General features: G+C 45.6%; 1 protein-coding gene across 1 annotated transcript in view; it reads right to left on the bottom strand.

Moving 5' to 3' along the window:
• ARHGAP15 (Rho GTPase activating protein 15) overlaps positions 1 to 17,153 on the bottom strand; it is a 413,180-nt gene that overhangs the window by 141,782 nt on the left and 254,245 nt on the right. The window lies entirely within an intron of this gene.

Below are 17,153 nucleotides of genomic sequence, written 5' to 3'. Positions count from 1 at the left end.
AAGGCCTCCTGGAGGAGGTGGTTTTCAGGGTGCAGGAGGGACTTGGTTTGGTTAAACCCAAGGGGAGGACGTCCAGGAAAGGGGAAAGTGTCAGCAGAGTGCTGGTGTTGAGAAGGAGGGAGCAGCATGGTCTAGTGGCAAGAGCCTGCACTTGGGGGTCAGAGGTCGTGGGTTCTAATCCCGGCTCCGCCACTTGTCTGCTGTGTGACCTCGGGCAAGTCGCTTCACTTCTCTGGGCCTCAGTGACCTCATCTGTAAAATGGGGATTGAGAGTGTGAGCCCCACGTGGGACAACCTGATGACCTTCTATCTACCCCAGCGATTAGAACAGGGCTTGGCACATAGGAAGCGCTTAACAAATGTCATCATCATTGTTATGATTATTATTAGAAGGTTGAAAGCAATGGAGAGTTGGGAAGCCACGTGATCTAGCAGGGAGGCAGCGAGGGCTAGTGGAAAGAACATGGGGCTGGTGGGAATCAGGGGACCTGGGTTCCCATCTGGGCTCTGGCTCTTCATCAATTGTATTTATTGAGTGCTTACTATGTGCAGAGCACTGTACTAAGCGCTTGCCTCTTGTTTGCTGTATGACCTTGGACAATTCTGTTCACTCCTCTGCGTCTCAGTTACTTCGTCAGAAAAATGGGGATTAAATTCCTACTCTTTAGAGTGGGAGCCCCGGGTGGGACAGGGACTGTGTCTAACCTCTCTGGTATCCATCCCAGTACTTTTTACCATGCTTGGCACATAGTAAGCACTATTTTTTAAAACAAAAAGTTGATTTGGAAAGAGGGAAGAATGCAATCTGGGGTGTACTGGGAGAAGAAAGCAAATAGGTAAGAGGAAACAGCTGATAATAATTGAGGTATTAGTTAAGCACCTACTATGTACTGTATTATGCACTGTATTAAATGCTGGGGTTGATACAGTAGAAGCAGATCAGATGCAATCTGGCTCACAAAGCTTTCACAGTCAAAGAGGGAGAGAGAACAGATATTGAATCCCCATTTTACAGATGGGAAAACTGAAGCACTGCCGATGGCCATCCTTGGAACCGATGGGAAATTTCATTTTATTGGGGCGAAATGGGAAGGCGCTGGAGGGTCAAAGAAAGGGGATGATGTCACCCAGTCGGCATTTACCAAAGAGGGAAAGATGATCCCTGCAGCTGGATGAGAGGAAGACTGAACAGGAGAGAGGCTGGAGCCAGGGAGATCAGTGGAGAAGCTGTTAGAAATCTGGCTGGAAGGGGTGAGGGTGTGTCTGCCACCAGTGGGTGGTCTCAGAAGTGGAGAGGATAGGGCAGATCTGGTAAAATTACTCACTGATTGATATTAATATCTGTCTCCCCCTTTAGACCATAAGCTCGTTGTAGACAGCGAATGCGTCCGCTAATTCTGGTCGTATTGCGCTCTCCCAAGCGCTTAATTCAGTGTTCTTCATAGAGAAAAGGCTCAAAACATTGATTGATTGATTGATTGATTAAAGGGACAAATCCTGCAGTCTAGAGCCTGAGGGGTGTGGAAGAGTTCCTGCCCCCCCCCCACAAAGTTCCTGACATTCAGAGCTATCTCAGCCCAGGAACTGGACTCAACCATCTAAACACCCACTGAGGTTTTCAACCTCTACCACGGTGCTGTGGCTCAGATGAGAATATAAACCAAAATCAAATCCATTTTCACTCCTCCTTCGAAGGCCAGGCACAGTCCATGACAGAGACACTGGAGGGAAAAGGGATCGAGTTATCAAAAGGTTAAGTTGGTTGTCCAAAGGGATGTCTTGAATAATAATAATGATAATAATGGACTTACTAAGGTCTTACTATGTGCCAAGCACTGTACTAAGCTTTGGGAAATTACAACATAATCAGGTCGGATGCAGTTCCTAACCCACGGGGGGCTCACGGTTAAAATAAGAGGGATCTCCTAACGGATGAAGAAACTGAGGCATAAAGAAGCAAAGTGACTTACCCAAGATCACAGAACAGGTAAAGGGCAGAGGTGGGATTAGAACCCAGGCCCTCTGACCTCCGGGCTATTCTACAAGGCCACCCTGCTTCCCATGAGACGGGTATGCACAGGACTCTTCAAATCTTCCATCTGAGGTTCACCCTGCCATTGAGATACCTATTTAGGTGCCACAGACATGCCTTGCTAACGGAATCCCAAAAACATTTAGGCTCCTGAGACTGTGAATTCCTCATGAGAAGCAATGTGGCCTAATGGATAGATCATGATCCTGGGAGTCAGGACTTGAGTTCTAGTCCTGGCTCCACCACATGTCTGCTGTGTGACCTTGAGCAAGGCACTTCACTTCTCTGTGTCTCGGTTACCTCACCTGTAAAATGGGGATTAAGAGTGTGAGCCCAATGTGGGACAGGGACTATGTTTAACCTGATTATCTTGTTTCTACCCCAGCACTTAGAACAGTGTTTGGCACATACTAAGTGCTTAACAAATGCCACAATCATTATTATTATTATTATTATTATTATTATTATTATGAGAAGCAGCATGGCTCAATGGAAAGAGCCCGGACTTGGGAGTCAGAGGTTGTGGGTTCTAATCCTGACTCTGCCACTTGTCAGCTGTGTGACTTTGGGCAAGTCACTTAACTTCTCTGGGCCTCAGTTCCCTCATCTGTAAAATGGGGATTAAGACTATGAGCTTCACGTGGGACAACCTGATTACCTTGTATTCCCCCCAACGCTTAGAACAGTGTTTTGCACATAGTAAGTGCTTAACAAATGCTATTATTATTATTGTTATTATTATTATCATTATTCTTATTACATTAGTAAGTGACTCTAGGGCAGGAAATGTGGGTTTTGTTTTGGCATGATCCTCCAAACATTTAATACAGTCCTCTGCCAATAGCATTTACTGAGCACTTTCAGTGGTATTGAGTGGCTCCTGTGAACAGAGCACTGTCTGGTCTGGGGGGAATACTATTTACTGAGCACTGTGGTATTGAGAGGCTGCTATGAGCAGAGCACTGTTTGGGAGGACCATTGAGAGCTTCCTGCAAACCCAGCCTTATCAGCACCATGGGTATCTCTGGTTCCCTGTCATTCATTGTATATTGCTAACTTGTACTTCCCAAGCACTTAGTACAGTGCTCTGCACACAGTAAGCGCTCAATAAATATGACTGAACCAATGAATGAATGAATTCAATCGTTCAATCGCATTTCTTGAGCGCTTACTGTGTGCAGAACATTCAGTCATTCATTCATTCAATTGTATTTATTGAGTGCTTACTGTGTGCAGAGCACTGTACTAAGCGCTTGGGATGTACAAGTTGGCAACATATAGAGACGGTCCCTACCCAACAATGGGTTCACACTGTACTAAGTGCTTGGAAAGTACAATTCGGCAACAGATAGAGACAATCCCTACCCAACAATGGGTTTACATCATCATCATCAATCGTATTTATTGAGCGCTTATTATGTGCAGAGCACTGTACTAAGCACTTGGGAAGTACAAATTGGCAGCATATAGAGACAGTCCCTACCCAACAGTGGGCACACAGTCTAAAAGGGGGAGACAGAGAACTAAACCAAACATACTAACAAAATAAAATAAATAGACTAGATATGTACAAGTAAAATAAATAAATAAATAAATAGAGTAATAAATATGTACAAACATATATACATATATACAGGTGCTGTGGGGAAGGGAAGGAGTAAGATGGGGGGGGATGGAGAGGGGGACGAGGGGGAGAGGAAGGAAGGGGCTCAGTCTGGGAAGGCCTCCTGGAGGAGGTGAGCACTCAGTAGGGCCTTGATAATAATGGTATTTATTAAGTGCTTACTACATGCAAAGCACTGTTCTAAGCGCTAGGGAGGTTACAAGGTGATCAGGTTGTCCCACGTGTGTGTGGGGGGGGTCGTCACAGTCTTCATCCCCATTTTACAGATGAGGGAACTGAGGCCCAGAGAAGTGAAGTGACTTGTCCAAAGTCACACAGCAGACAATTGGCGGAGCCGGGATTTGAACCCATGACCTCTGGCTCCAAAGCCCGGGCTCTTTTCCACTGAGCCACGCTGCTTCTCACAAGTTTGCAAGTTTACAAGTTTACAGTCTTGAAGGGGGAGACAGACAACAAAACAAAACAAGTAGACAGGGATCAATACCATCAAAACAGGCAACAGTAGCATCAAAACAGGCTACATGTCCGAGGGCTTCCTCAGAAAGTGCCTTTGATTGAAAAGGACCACTGAGTCTCCTCTCTCAAGATCGTGCTGGAAAGCGGTGTGGCCTAGTGGATAGAGCATGGTCCTGCTTGACTGCTTGACTTGACTGCTATGTGACCTTGGGTAAGTCATTTCACTTCTCCGTGCATGTTACCTCATCTGTGAACCCCTTATGGGTCGTGGACCGGGTCCAACCTGATTAGCTTGTATCCCCCCCAGTGCTTAGAACAGTGTCTGGTACACAGTAAGTGCTTAAGAAATACCATGGGTGGGGGGGAACCACCCTTTTTTTAATGAACAAGACTCAAACGAGGAGCCGCTGCTCTTCAATCTTGGGGCTTTTGAACTTTCTGACCGATTTAGCATGTTCGTCTGGAAGTGCGTCGGCACTGCGAGGTTAAGTCTCTCCGATTACAAATTGGCTCTATCCCCCCTCATCTCGGCTCCATATTTTTGACGGATTATAAAAAGAGCGTCCAGTAATGGGAACTTTGCCTGTTCAAATCCACATGAATCAAACCTATGAGAGAAGCCACTCGATAGGAGCAGTTAAATGCTCAAATAATGTGACTGGGGGAATCATCATTTACCCCCGGAGACAGTCTTCTCGTACCTTTCCAAATGGTGCTCGTCGGAATTAACTCTGAGAGGTCCCCACGGCCTCTCGGTTATTGATTTTTTTTCTTTTTTAATAAGCAATACCTGAAACCTCAGGATGCCTACGGGCAGATCCACCTAAAGCAGAGAAGATTGGCCCAGGTGATCTGATTTGAGCAAACCCCAATACGATGAGGTGAGAAGCAGTGTGGCTTAGTGGATAGAGCACAGACCTGGGAGTTAGAAAGACTTTGGTTCTTATTCTGGCTCTGCCACATAATAATAATAATGATAATAATAATGGTATTTGTCAAGTGCTTACTATGTGCCAAACACTGTACTATAAGGCCTGGGGTGGATAAAAGCAAATCCGGTTGGACACAGTCCCTGTCCCACGTGGGGCTCACAGTCTCAATCCCCATTTTCCAGATGAGGTAACTGAGGCCCAGAGAGGTGAAGTGACTTCCCAAGGTCACACAGCATTTATGTGGTGGAGCAGAGTTTAGAACCCTGACTTTAGGGCTCCCACATCTGCTGTGTGACTTCGGGCAAGTCACTTAACTTCTCTGGTCTTTGTTACCTCATCTGTAAAAAGAGGGTTAAGAGTGTGAGCCCCATGTGGGACGGGGACTGTGTCCAACCTGATTAACTAGCATCTACCCCAGTGCTTAGAACAGTGCTTGGCACATAGTAAGTGCTTCACAAGAACCTTAATTATTATGATGATGATGATTTGAAAATGCACAAAAGGGGTAAGAAATAATGTTGTCTTATGCCATTAAAGTGGAAGCTCCTTGTGGGTGGAAAGTGTCTGGTTGTTCTGTACTTTCTCAAACACTGTAGACAATGTTCTGCCCCCCAGTTAGTGCTCAATAACTACCTTTGCAGACTCTATTAAGATGTCAGTCTCTGAGAGGTGGGTACTAAGACAGAGGGGTGTACAGGATTCAGGGTAAATGCACCCAATCCAGTTGGTGTTTAATGACGCGGGAGCCAATAATCAAGTGATCAATCAATTAATTAGTGGTATTTGTCTAGTGCCTACTGAGGGTAATGAACGCTACTTAGCACTTGGGAAGACACAACACAAGAAAAAAACCCTTGGCTAGTGAAACCTCTATCACTAGAGTAATTAAATGGTTGAAAGCTCGAATCCACCTGTCTTTCTGTTTGGTAAAAAAAAGTTTGGTAAGGAAAGGAAGAGTTTTGTGAAGGGATGAAATGGGACTTGGGAATTGGGGTTTGTATTTATCCACATTGTCCTTCTTTCTCCATCAAAAGTTGATGGCAATAATTACAGAAGTTTATAGTGCTTTCTAAGCTTTTACTCTGTGCCAAGCAATCAGAGGTAGGTACTAGATTATCAGTTTGGACACAGTCCCTGTCCCACACAGGATTCCCAGTCTAAGAGGGAGGGTTGACAGATAGTTCATTCCCATTGTATAAGTGAGAAAACTGAGGCACAGAGAAGTTAAGCGGCTTGCTCAAGGCCACACAAAAGGTAAGTGGTGGAGTTTGAATTAGAACCCAGGTCCCCTGACTCTCTTGACCAGAGTCTAACCACTAGACCATGTCACTTCTCAGTCACAGAGAATCTAGCCTCGGCTGTGAAGTTGCTGCTGTTTGACTCACGGAGAAGTGTCCACTAATTCTTTCTGGAATGGCTTTCGTAATGCATTGAATGGATCGGGGCTTCTGCAGCCTGTTTGGAGCAGGGCAGCCATGAGATGGAAAAGCTTCTCACCCCCGGCTCTCCTCCCCTCTCAGCTTCCCCCGCGTTGAATCAATCTGCAAGGCAGACACTTTTCCGCGCTGGTCCCGGGCCAAGGGAGAATTGTTCTGTGAGTGGGAAATTTGAACCGATTCATTTTTGATGATCTCTGGGAGAAAAGTTTTAGGACTTACATTTTCCCGCAGAGGGGAGGGTTCACAGGAGTCAAACATGAGAAAAGATCTCAGCACCGATGTTCCCATAAATGCTTCTCCCCCAACCCGGGTGAGAGCAAGAATTTAAATCCAGTTCAAGGAAAATGTCTCCCCAGTTGTAAATAGCACAGTGTAAATGTCTCCATCCTTGTAGAATAATGGTGTCCGGCTAATCGGACAAGAGCTGGCCTTTACCAGTGGGTGATGTTTCTTTTTGACATGCCCAAATTCAGGCGTTTGGAAGGGTGATGTTTCTTTTTGACATGCCCAAATTCAGGCATTTGGATACCAGCTGAAGAGCCCAAGAGTAAATAATCATGCTTGTTGGGCACTTAAGGATTGAGCTAAGAGCTGGGATCAATAGTCGGAGCAGATACATGTCCCCGTCCCACACGGGGCTCTCGGTCTGAGAGGTGGGGTGAATGGGCATCTTATCCCCATTTTATGGATGAGAAAACTGAGGCCTAGAGAAGTCACTCAACAGGTGGGATTAGAACCCCGATCTTCTGATTGTAAGTCCCATGCTCTTTTCGAAAGTAAAACGTTAGACTAAAAGAGCTTTCCATTCCAGCCTCAAGTTGCAACCCAGTTCATTCATTCTTTCATTCAATTGTATTTATTGAGCGCTTACTGTGTACAAGCACTGTACTAAGCGCTTGGGAAGTACAAGTCGGCAACATATAGAGACGGTCCCTACCCAACAGTGGGCTCACAGTCTAGAAGTTCAAACTTCCTCTAGGGCTCCCTTCAGCTTGAAAGGGACTTCATATAAAAATCTGATAAGGAAGTGATCAAGAGGCAGTGACGCCTGGTGGAAAGAGAATTGGGGTCAGGAGACTTGGGTTCTAACTCCGGCTTTTGGGCAAACCATGTCACCTCTCTGTACCTCAGTTTCCTCATCCGTAAAATGGGGATAAGACACCTGCCCTCCCTCCCTCTAAGACTACCAAGCCCCCACGCAGGGCAGCGATGGTGTCCGAGTTGACGATCGTGCATCCACCGGAGGTTGAAGCCCACGCTTGGCACAGAGTAAGAACTTCAGAAATATCATCATTAGTAAACATTTCTGGGCTCAGTGCCGATTTCCAAAAATACTCTATGTCTTTAGGGATTGTCCGGGAGAAGTGGAGCTGGGTCCAATTCCAGTTAGGGCCTTATGGGGCACTGAGGATTCAGCAGGCGATGTGTTTGTGTGTGTGTGAGACAGAGAGAGAGAGAGAATGTGTGTGTGCTTTATTCTCTATCCGTCTTGCTTTTCCTCACAGCCCTCAGCATTAGAAGGACCGAATGACAGTATTTCAAGTGCAGGCCTGCCAGGATAGACCAGCAAATCCTATCTCACTATCATCATCGGATACAGCAGCAGATACAGAAGCAGAATGGCCCAGGGGATAGAACACAGGCCTCGGAGTCAAAGGGACCTGGGTTCTAATCCCTCCCCACCACAAGTCTGCTAGGTGACCTTGGACAAGCCCCTTCTTCTGGGCCTCAGTTCCCTCAACCGTAAAATGGGGATTAAGACTGTGAGCCCAGTGTGGATGGGGATTGTGTTCAACCTGGTTAGCTTGTATCTACCCCAGAGCTTAGTAGGGTACTGCACACATAGTAAGCGATAAAACAAATATGATAAAAAATAATGATAAAATCTGCTCCAACAGGTTGCTTTGCCTCCAGTGGGCTTCAAAGTCCCTCCCTCTGGGAGATTTTGCACTCTCCCTGTGGAGATCCTCCTTTATAATGATAATAATGATGGCATTTGTTAAGTGCTTACTATGTGCCAAGCACTGTTCTAAGCGCTGGAGGGATACAAGGTAATCAGGTTGTCCCACGTGGGGCTCACAGTCTTAATCCTCATTTTACAGATGAGGTAATTGAGGCACAGAGGACTTGCCCATAGTCACACAGCTGACAAGTGGCAGAGCTGGGATTAGAACCCATGACCTCTGACTCTCAAGCCCGGGCTCTTTCCAATGAATCACGCTGCTTCTTTATGGCTCCATGCCCGCCTTCCACACTGGCAGGGTTGATGTGGGCATGCACATGAGGGGAGATAGGATGCACCACGGGATCGGGAGGCATGGCTGTCCACTGCTTCTGTTTCTGAGCGGGGCAAGCTCAACACAGTCCACTGATGGCATCACCTTCTTCTGTGAACACCCATTTTGGACAAAAATGCTTCCTCTTCCAGTTCCCTGTTTGATGGTTTTGAGGAAATCAGCCAGGTCCTCTGGGATGTGTTTTGCCACACACCAAGTGCTCCAGAAGCTAACTGTAAGCTCCTTATGGGCAGTGAATGTGTCTGTTATATTGTATTCTCCCAAGCGCTTAGTACAGTGTTCTGCACACAGTAAGCACTCAATAAATATGATGCCTGAAAGACTGACAGTTTTCTAAAAAAGCAGGGGCAACAAAATCTTAAAGGTTTTAAAGGCTTGGAAAAAAATTATCACCTGCCTGTCCTCCTCTCATCCATACTGCCTATCTGGTAACTGTCAGAGCAGAGTTGAAACATAGAAAGAACCTTCGTAGAACTCATGTGCTGCTGCAAAATAATAATGATAATGATAATACTGGTGTTTGTTAAGCACTTACTATGTGCTGAGCACTGTACCAAGTGCTAAAGTACGTACAGTGCTCTGCACACAGTAAGCGCTCAATAAATATGACAATGAATGAATATAATATAATCAGATTGGACAAGACACTATTCTTTCTTCATTCAATCGTATTTATTGAGTGCTTACCGTGTGCAGAGCACTGTACTAAGCGCTTGGGAAGTACAAATTGGCAACATATAGAGACGGTCCCCACCCAACAGCGGGCTCACTATTCCAAATAAGGCTCACAGTCTAAAGGGAGAGAACAGATATTTTATCCTTGTTTCACAGATGAGAAAACTGAGGCATAGAGAAGTTAAGTGACGCACAGGCAAGAAAGTAGCCGGTAATGGAGCTAGGATTCGAACCCAGGGCCTCTGACTCCTGGGTCAGCATTCTTTTGAAGAAACACCATGGCCTAGCAGAAAGAGCAAGGGATTGGGAGCCAGAGGACCTGTGTTCTTAAATCCAAGTTCCACTCCTTACCTCCTGGGTGACCTTGGGCAAGTCACTGAACTTCTCTGTGACTCAGTTCTCTCATCTGCAAAATGGGAATTCAATCGTTGTTCTCCTTCCTACTTAGAAAGTGAGCCCTATTGGGCACCCAATTATCTTGTATCTACCCCAGTGCTTAGAGTAGTGCTTGGCACATATGAAGGGCTTAACAAATATCATAATTATTCATTCTTCTCCTTATTATTATGATCAGGCCCCACTGCCTCTCAACTCTAACGGGAGCTACCCGTGGGGGGCCTTATGGGATGAGGGGCATCCTGCCATCTGCAGTCCCTGAGTCTCATAGTGTGACTTTGGGCAAGTCACTTCACTTCTCTGTGCCTCAGTTACCTCATCTGTAAAATAGAGATGAAGACTCTGAAACCAATTACAGACGGAGCCATCTTTGCACTGAAAACCCATTGCTGCTTGGTGTGGACTCCATAAAGGGATTCTCGCCTCATCGTCAATCATCATCAATGGTATTTATTGAGTGCTTACTATGTGCACAGCAGTGTACTAAGTGATTGGGAGAGTATAACACAGTTGGCAGCTACATTCCCTGCCCACAGTGAGCAGTATCTGGTCAATATGATCAATGGGGATGGCCAGAATCAATCATCCACAGGTTCTAGGGTTTACTTATCTTTAGTGAATAAATTAACTGGTAGATTGCACAATTTGCACTTCACTCTCCTCCCTGGGGTAAAAATGATAACAATTACAATAATTGTAGTATTTGTTAAGCACTTACTACTTGCCAGGCACTATGCTAAAGTGCAGTGGTAGATACATGGTAAGTGGGTTGATCACAGTCCCACAACGGGTTCACAGTCTTCATCCCCATTTTACAGATAAGGTAACTATGGCACAGAGAAGTTAAGTGACTGGTCCAATGTCACACAAAGGACAAGTGGCGAAGCAGGATTACAACCCAGGACCTTCTAACTCACAAGCCCATGCTCTATCTACTAGGTTATGCTGCTTCCCAACATTAGGCTTGATCTAAGTTTAGGAGTTTGCTACATAAGAGTGATACTGGGCTATCTCTCCTTAAACGAGGGACTTCAAGACTGCTTGTCCACCTCACAGACTTCATGGCCTCTAAGCAATTGTCCTTCTCATCAACCAGTCTCTCCCTGGGGAATGTTTTTCCATTTCCAGGCCAGCTCCGGCCAATACCTGCCTCATTTTCCCCTTCCCTCCAGAGACTGCTCAGGGACCAGCTCAGGAAAAAGTCACTGGGTCTCCACTCCCAAGCACTAAACACTCTTGGATCGCAGCTCTTCCTGGATGTACAAGTCTCCCTGGTCTCATTTTCATAGACAAGAAAATTGTTCACGGTTAAAAAAAAAAATAGCATTATCCCAAGCCACGTTTGACATTTCCTCACGGAGGAGAGGAGATTCTAACTCTCTTCTTGTGTGGTAAGGATCCTTTCAGGGGATGAGAGTTGACACAAGCTCAGATCGGACCACGCACCATCTTAGTACAACGGCAAAAACTTCAGACTGCAGCGTAAGCTTCTTGAGGGCAGGGACGGGGTTTGTGCTGCTCTCTTCGAAGCGCTTAGGAGACTGGTGTGCAATCAGTTCTGTTGAATGATTGGACTACTGTGTGAAGTTTTAGGGAAGCACAGGAGGAGCCAGAGGTTCCCTGACCACGAGGACCTTCTGCTCAGCTGCTGGGACTTCAACTTTAAGGTGAAAGAGACTTGTTTTTTTCTGATTCCTTCAAATGATCCCTGCTCCAGTGCTCTCCGAATTTCAAAGAGACCAGTACTGAACCTATAAATCAATGGTTTACATTGTGTGTGGAACGCTGTACCATTTATTGAACACTTATCCTGTGCAGGGTACCAAACTAAAGAGGTTGAGAGAGTACACTACAACAGAATTGATAGATACATTCCTTGCCTATGAGGAACGTAAAGCCTGGAGGGGAAGAACATAGTCCGGATTGTATTTAACTAGGTGCTGGGTGCAATTTCCAAGAGGACTTATTTCTATTATTATTTTATTTTTCATTTTACGCATTGCTTTTTTAGAGAAAAAAAGTGGGAACGGGATTTTGTTCTTTCTCTTTTGTATTCTGCTAACCTTGTGTGAGGAGAAAATATCCAGAACATCTTGTTAAATAATAAAAGCCACGATAACTGCTCCCACGAGGGAAAGAGTTGAATGAGGATTTTGGGGGAACTGGGCTGAGGCAGCACTCCAAACCTCCTGTTATGACAGTTTATGTTTCCTATACAGCTTATTTAACTCCAAGGTCTGGAAGATAGACACAATTACCATCTTATGGAATGCTGCTTAACTTTAAACGTCCTCTGCAGGCTAGAGAGCCCCTCTATCTTCCCAAAGTTTATTCCACCTTCTCAGGAACCGTTCTCCCTATAGGTTCCCAAGGCGTCCTTGTTCATCGCTTAAACATTCGACCTAATGATCGTTCGACAGCGTCTATTAAGAGCGGCAAAGAGCCTTTCTGAGGATGCTGCTCCGGAGAGCTCGTAAGAAAGGGCTGCGTGGTATGTCTATATAGAGCTTTAATCATTCACTCTTTCAGCTGTTATCAATTTAAAACCGATGAAACTCCCACACTGAGTCCACTGGAGCAGTCAATTTTAATATCTCGGGGCATCTGTAGTTATTCTGAATTGGCTGCAAAGGCAGAACTAACAAGCTAAGCTTTAACCATAAGCCTCCATCACGCTGGTTAGCCATACATCAAACGCAGACAGTTAGTCAATACGCCAGTAGGAAAAACCAACAAGCATTTTTAAGAAGAGCGATATATTTATAATGCGTCGGGGAAACGGATTTACACTACTTCCTTGATATCTGCCCGTTAAACTTCCTGTTCAAAATGGTGGCCGGCTTGTCTGACTCAACTCAAAGAGCCAAGACTCGCGAATGAGGGGAAGCACAACCCCGGTGAACTTCCAGATGGATGATCCTCTTGACTATGAGTTTATTTGGGGCAGGAAACGTGTGTCAAAACTCTGTTGTATTATACTCCCACAAGCGCTTAGTTCAGTGGTCTCCACATAGTAAGCACTAAATAAATACCATTCATGATGATGATGAGAGCCCTGTCCTGGCAGTGTGGCTTAGTGTAAGGAGCACGGACCTGGATTCTAATCCCGGTTCTGCCACTTGTCTGCTCAATTTCCTTGGAAACCTTGGACCTTGGAAAGTCACTTCACTTCTCTGTACCTCAGTTACCTCATCTTTAAGAAAATGGGGATTAAGACTGTGAACCCTATGTGGGTCAGGTACTGTGTCCAAACCAAATCTTGTATCTACCCCAGTACTTAGTACCGTGCTTGGCACATAGTAAGAGCTTAAGGAATGCCGCAAGTATTATTATTATTTTGTCCCAAGATGCTAAGCTCAGGGGCCAGGAGGGATTTTGCCACATGGGGGATGATGTGTTCAATAGGCATATTCCAGAATCAGATTAGAGTCATCACAAGGCTAATCAAATTGTTTCTCGGTGTGAAGGGGCGATGGGTGTTGACTTGTCTTAAGGGATAAGAATGTGTCTACCAGCTCTGTTGTATTGTACTCTCCTAGTGCTCTGATTGGAGGGGGCAGTGAGACATAGGGACAATTAATCAATCAATCAATTGTATTTGATGAGCACTTACTGTGTGTTGAGGACTGTAGTAAGAGTTTGGGAGAGTACAACATAATATTATATATATATAATATTATTAATTAATGTATTTATTTATTTTACTTGTACATATCTATTCTATTTATTTTATTTTGTTAGTATGTTTGGTTTTGTTCTCTGTCTTCCCCCTTTTAGACTGTGAGCCCACTGTTGAGTAGGTACTGTCTCTATATGTTGCCAACTTGTACTTCCCAAGCACTTAGTACAGTGCTCTGCACAAAGTAAGTGCCTAATAAATACGATTGATTGATTGATTGATTGATTGACTAGGGGTGGCTAACCAATCTCCAGAATTCCCCTGGGCATCTTTCCTCTTCCAAAAAATCAGTGATCGGAGAGAAGTAGCTGGTTTTCAGGAAAAGGGTTTCCATGAATTGATTCCGAGTCGGACCCTGTGCCAGTGCCGGGTACCCGATTGCTGGTCTTTCCAGCATGCCTTGTACCAACGCCATCGAGGCAGCTCTTAAACCCTTCTCTCTTGAAATGAATTTTTCAGACTATCCAATTTCATCTGTCCTTTTAGGAGCAGGGGGTGCTAACACACTGAAGGCTGAGATCAGAGCTCCTATCTCTATTTTACCTTCCCAAGTGCTTTGTACAGCACTTTGCACAGAATAAATGAGAAGCAGCATGGCTCAGTGGAAATAGCCCGGGCTTTGGAGGCAGAGGTCATGAGTTCAAATCCCAGCTACACCACTTGTTAGCAACTTTGGGCAAGCCACTTAACTTCTCTGTGCCTCAGTTCCCTCATCTGGAAAATGGGGTTTAAGACTGTGAGCCCCATGTGGGACAACCTGATCACCTTGTATCCTCCCCAGTGCTTAGAACAGTGCTTTGCACATAGTAAGTGCTTAATAAATGCTATTATTATTATTATTAATAATAATAATAATAATAATAATAATAATAATAATAAATGGTCTATAAACACTATTGATTTGCCAAGATAGGGGCTTACTTAACTACCCAAGTGTCTTTGCCCAAGGTTCCAGATTCCCCCACTAGATTTTAAGCTCCTCAAGAGCAGGGATTGTGTCTACCAACTCTACTGTATGGTACACTTGCAAGTGCTTAGTACAGTGCTTTGCACAAAGTAAGCGCTCAATACATACCATTATTTGCATGATGGATTAGCTTTCCCCATCTTCCATGGATTACACATGGAACAGGAGGTGAGTGGTGTTGGGAAGCAGAATGGTCTAGAGGAAAGATCACGGGCCTGGGGGTCAAAGGACCCGAGTTCTAATCCCCGCTCTGCCGTTTGCCACGACTTTGACACCTGTCTGCATGTTTTGTTTTGTTGTCTGTCTCCCCCTTCTAGACTGTGAGCCCATTGTTGGGTAGGGACCATCTCTATATGTTGCCGACTTGTACTTCCCAAGCGCTTAGTACAGTGCTCTGCACACAGTCAGAGCTCAATGAATACGATTGAATGAATGAATGCATTCGCCAGCTGGGTGACCTTGAGCAAATCATTTAACTTCTCCGTGCCTCAGTTTCCTCATCTGTAAAATGGAGATTCGAGACCTGTCCTCCCTCCTCTCAGGCTGTGACCCCTAGATGAGTGCCCGACCTGATTAATTTAACAAATGCCTCAATTATAATCATTATTCTTATTACCAACACATCGCCAGGTCAGAGCCTAACAGCAGCTAAAGACTCCCTGGCAGACTGCCTCAAGCACCCAGAGACCAACGAGCGGGAAGGCCAAGATGAAGTTTAAGGTCGGCTATTAATTGTGGACAACATTAAATCACGACCGAGCGCACATGCGAAGATCACAGTTCAATTCTGAACCATAAAGCAGCTAAAAAAGGGAACACTTGATGCGTGATTTTTACAGCACAGTAGGGCCCCGTCTGGACATAGCGAGAGCTCCAACCAGTCCTTAGCAGCAGGACGTGATTGTCTCAGTGCCCCTGGGGAAGAAGCAGCGTGGCCTAAGCGAGAGGACACGGGCCTGGGAATCAGAAGGACCTGGGTTCTAATCCTGCCTCTACCACTTACCTGCTTGTGACCTTGTGGACAAGTCACTTCAGTGTGCCTCACTTCCTTCATCTTCAAAATGGGGGTTCAATACCTGTTCTCCCTCCTACCTGAGACTGTGAGCCCCGAGTGGGATCCGATTAGTGCGTGTCTACCTCAGTGCTTAGTATAGCACTTGGCATATAGGAAGTGCTTAGCAAATACCACAATCATTAATTATTAGTATTAGATGATGCTTCTCAGAGCAACAAGAAGCCAGCCCCAGCAGTGTCTCCAACTGGCTGTTCCTAGATAAATCCCAGGGAAAACCGATGCCTGGTTCCTGTAGCCGCGGGACGGGCTTATGAAAAAAAATCACTCCCCAAACATAATTACGCCTTTGAGTCAGTCCTGCCAAAGGGGAGAGTTGTGAGGTGGGAGATGAGGCTTTCGCCCACCCTTTGTTCCCTTTAAAGCCCCTTCCAAAAACACCGTCACTCCAATCCCTCTGTCTTCCCACCAGCTGCAAACCTTAAACGGTGAGTTGTGCCTACGTGGGTAATTGCAGAAAATTGGTGACGCAAAGAGGGGTCATGCTGAGCTGACCGGCGTGGGGAGGAAGAATGAACGTGGGCCTTTGGGGATTTAGCAATATGTTCATTTCTGCGTTCAGCCTCCGTTGAAGGCTCACTAGCAATCAGCCAAGCCATCGATCAATAGCTACTGAGCATCTACTAAGTGTTAAGCTCTGTACTGGGTGTCTGCTGTCTGCACGGTGCTATTCTGGATACCTACCATGTGCAAAGTGAAGTACTGGCACCTCCTTTTTGCAGAGTGCTGTACTTAGTAGGTACTGTGTGTGAATACTGAGCTGGCACTTAGAGAATCTAGAGAAATCCTTCCAACTCACCATCTCTTTGTCTCCTTATCACCCCTACTTTTTTCCACAAACATTCACATGACCTACCCCTTGGGGAAATCTTTTAAATGCAGCTGACACAGAGGTGGAAGTCTGGGAGTCAGAAGACCTGGGTTCTAATCCTGGCTCCATCACTTGGCTGCTGGGTGACCTCAGGCAAGACACTTAACTGTTCCAGGCCTCAGTTGGCTAATCTGTAAAGTGGGGATTCCATCCTGTCTTTCCCTCCTGCTTAGACCATGAGCCCCATGTGGGACAGGAACTTTGTCTTATCTGATCATCTTGTATCTCCTCCAGTGCTTAGTACGGTGCTTGGCACATGGCACTTGATGGTGACGATAGCATTTTTTAAGTGCTTAAAGAGAAGCAGCGTGGCTCAGTGGAAAAGAGCCCAGGCTTGGGAGCCAGAGGTCATGGGTTCAAATCCCTGCTCTGCCAATTGTCAGCTGTGTGACTTTGGGCAAGTCACTTAACTTCTCTCTGCCTCAGTTCCCTCATCTGTCAAATGGGGGTTAAGACTGTGAGCCCCCCATGGGACAACCTGATCAACTTGTAACCTCCCCAGTGCTTAGAACAGTGCATTGCACATAGTAAGAGCTTAATAAATGCCATAATTATGATTATTATTATGTGTCAAGCACTGTTCTAAGGGCTGAGTTAGATACAAGCTAATCCCTGTCCCACACGCAATTCACAGTCTTAATCCCCATTTTACAGATGAGGTAACTGTACATGCCTCCCCCCCCACCCCGCCCTACCTCCTTCCCCTCCCCACA

The sequence above is a fragment of the Tachyglossus aculeatus genome, chromosome 9, assembly GCF_015852505.1.
Source record: "Tachyglossus aculeatus isolate mTacAcu1 chromosome 9, mTacAcu1.pri, whole genome shotgun sequence".
Taxonomy (NCBI): domain Eukaryota; kingdom Metazoa; phylum Chordata; class Mammalia; order Monotremata; family Tachyglossidae; genus Tachyglossus; species Tachyglossus aculeatus.
This window is presented reverse-complemented; position numbering and strand designations above follow the sequence as displayed.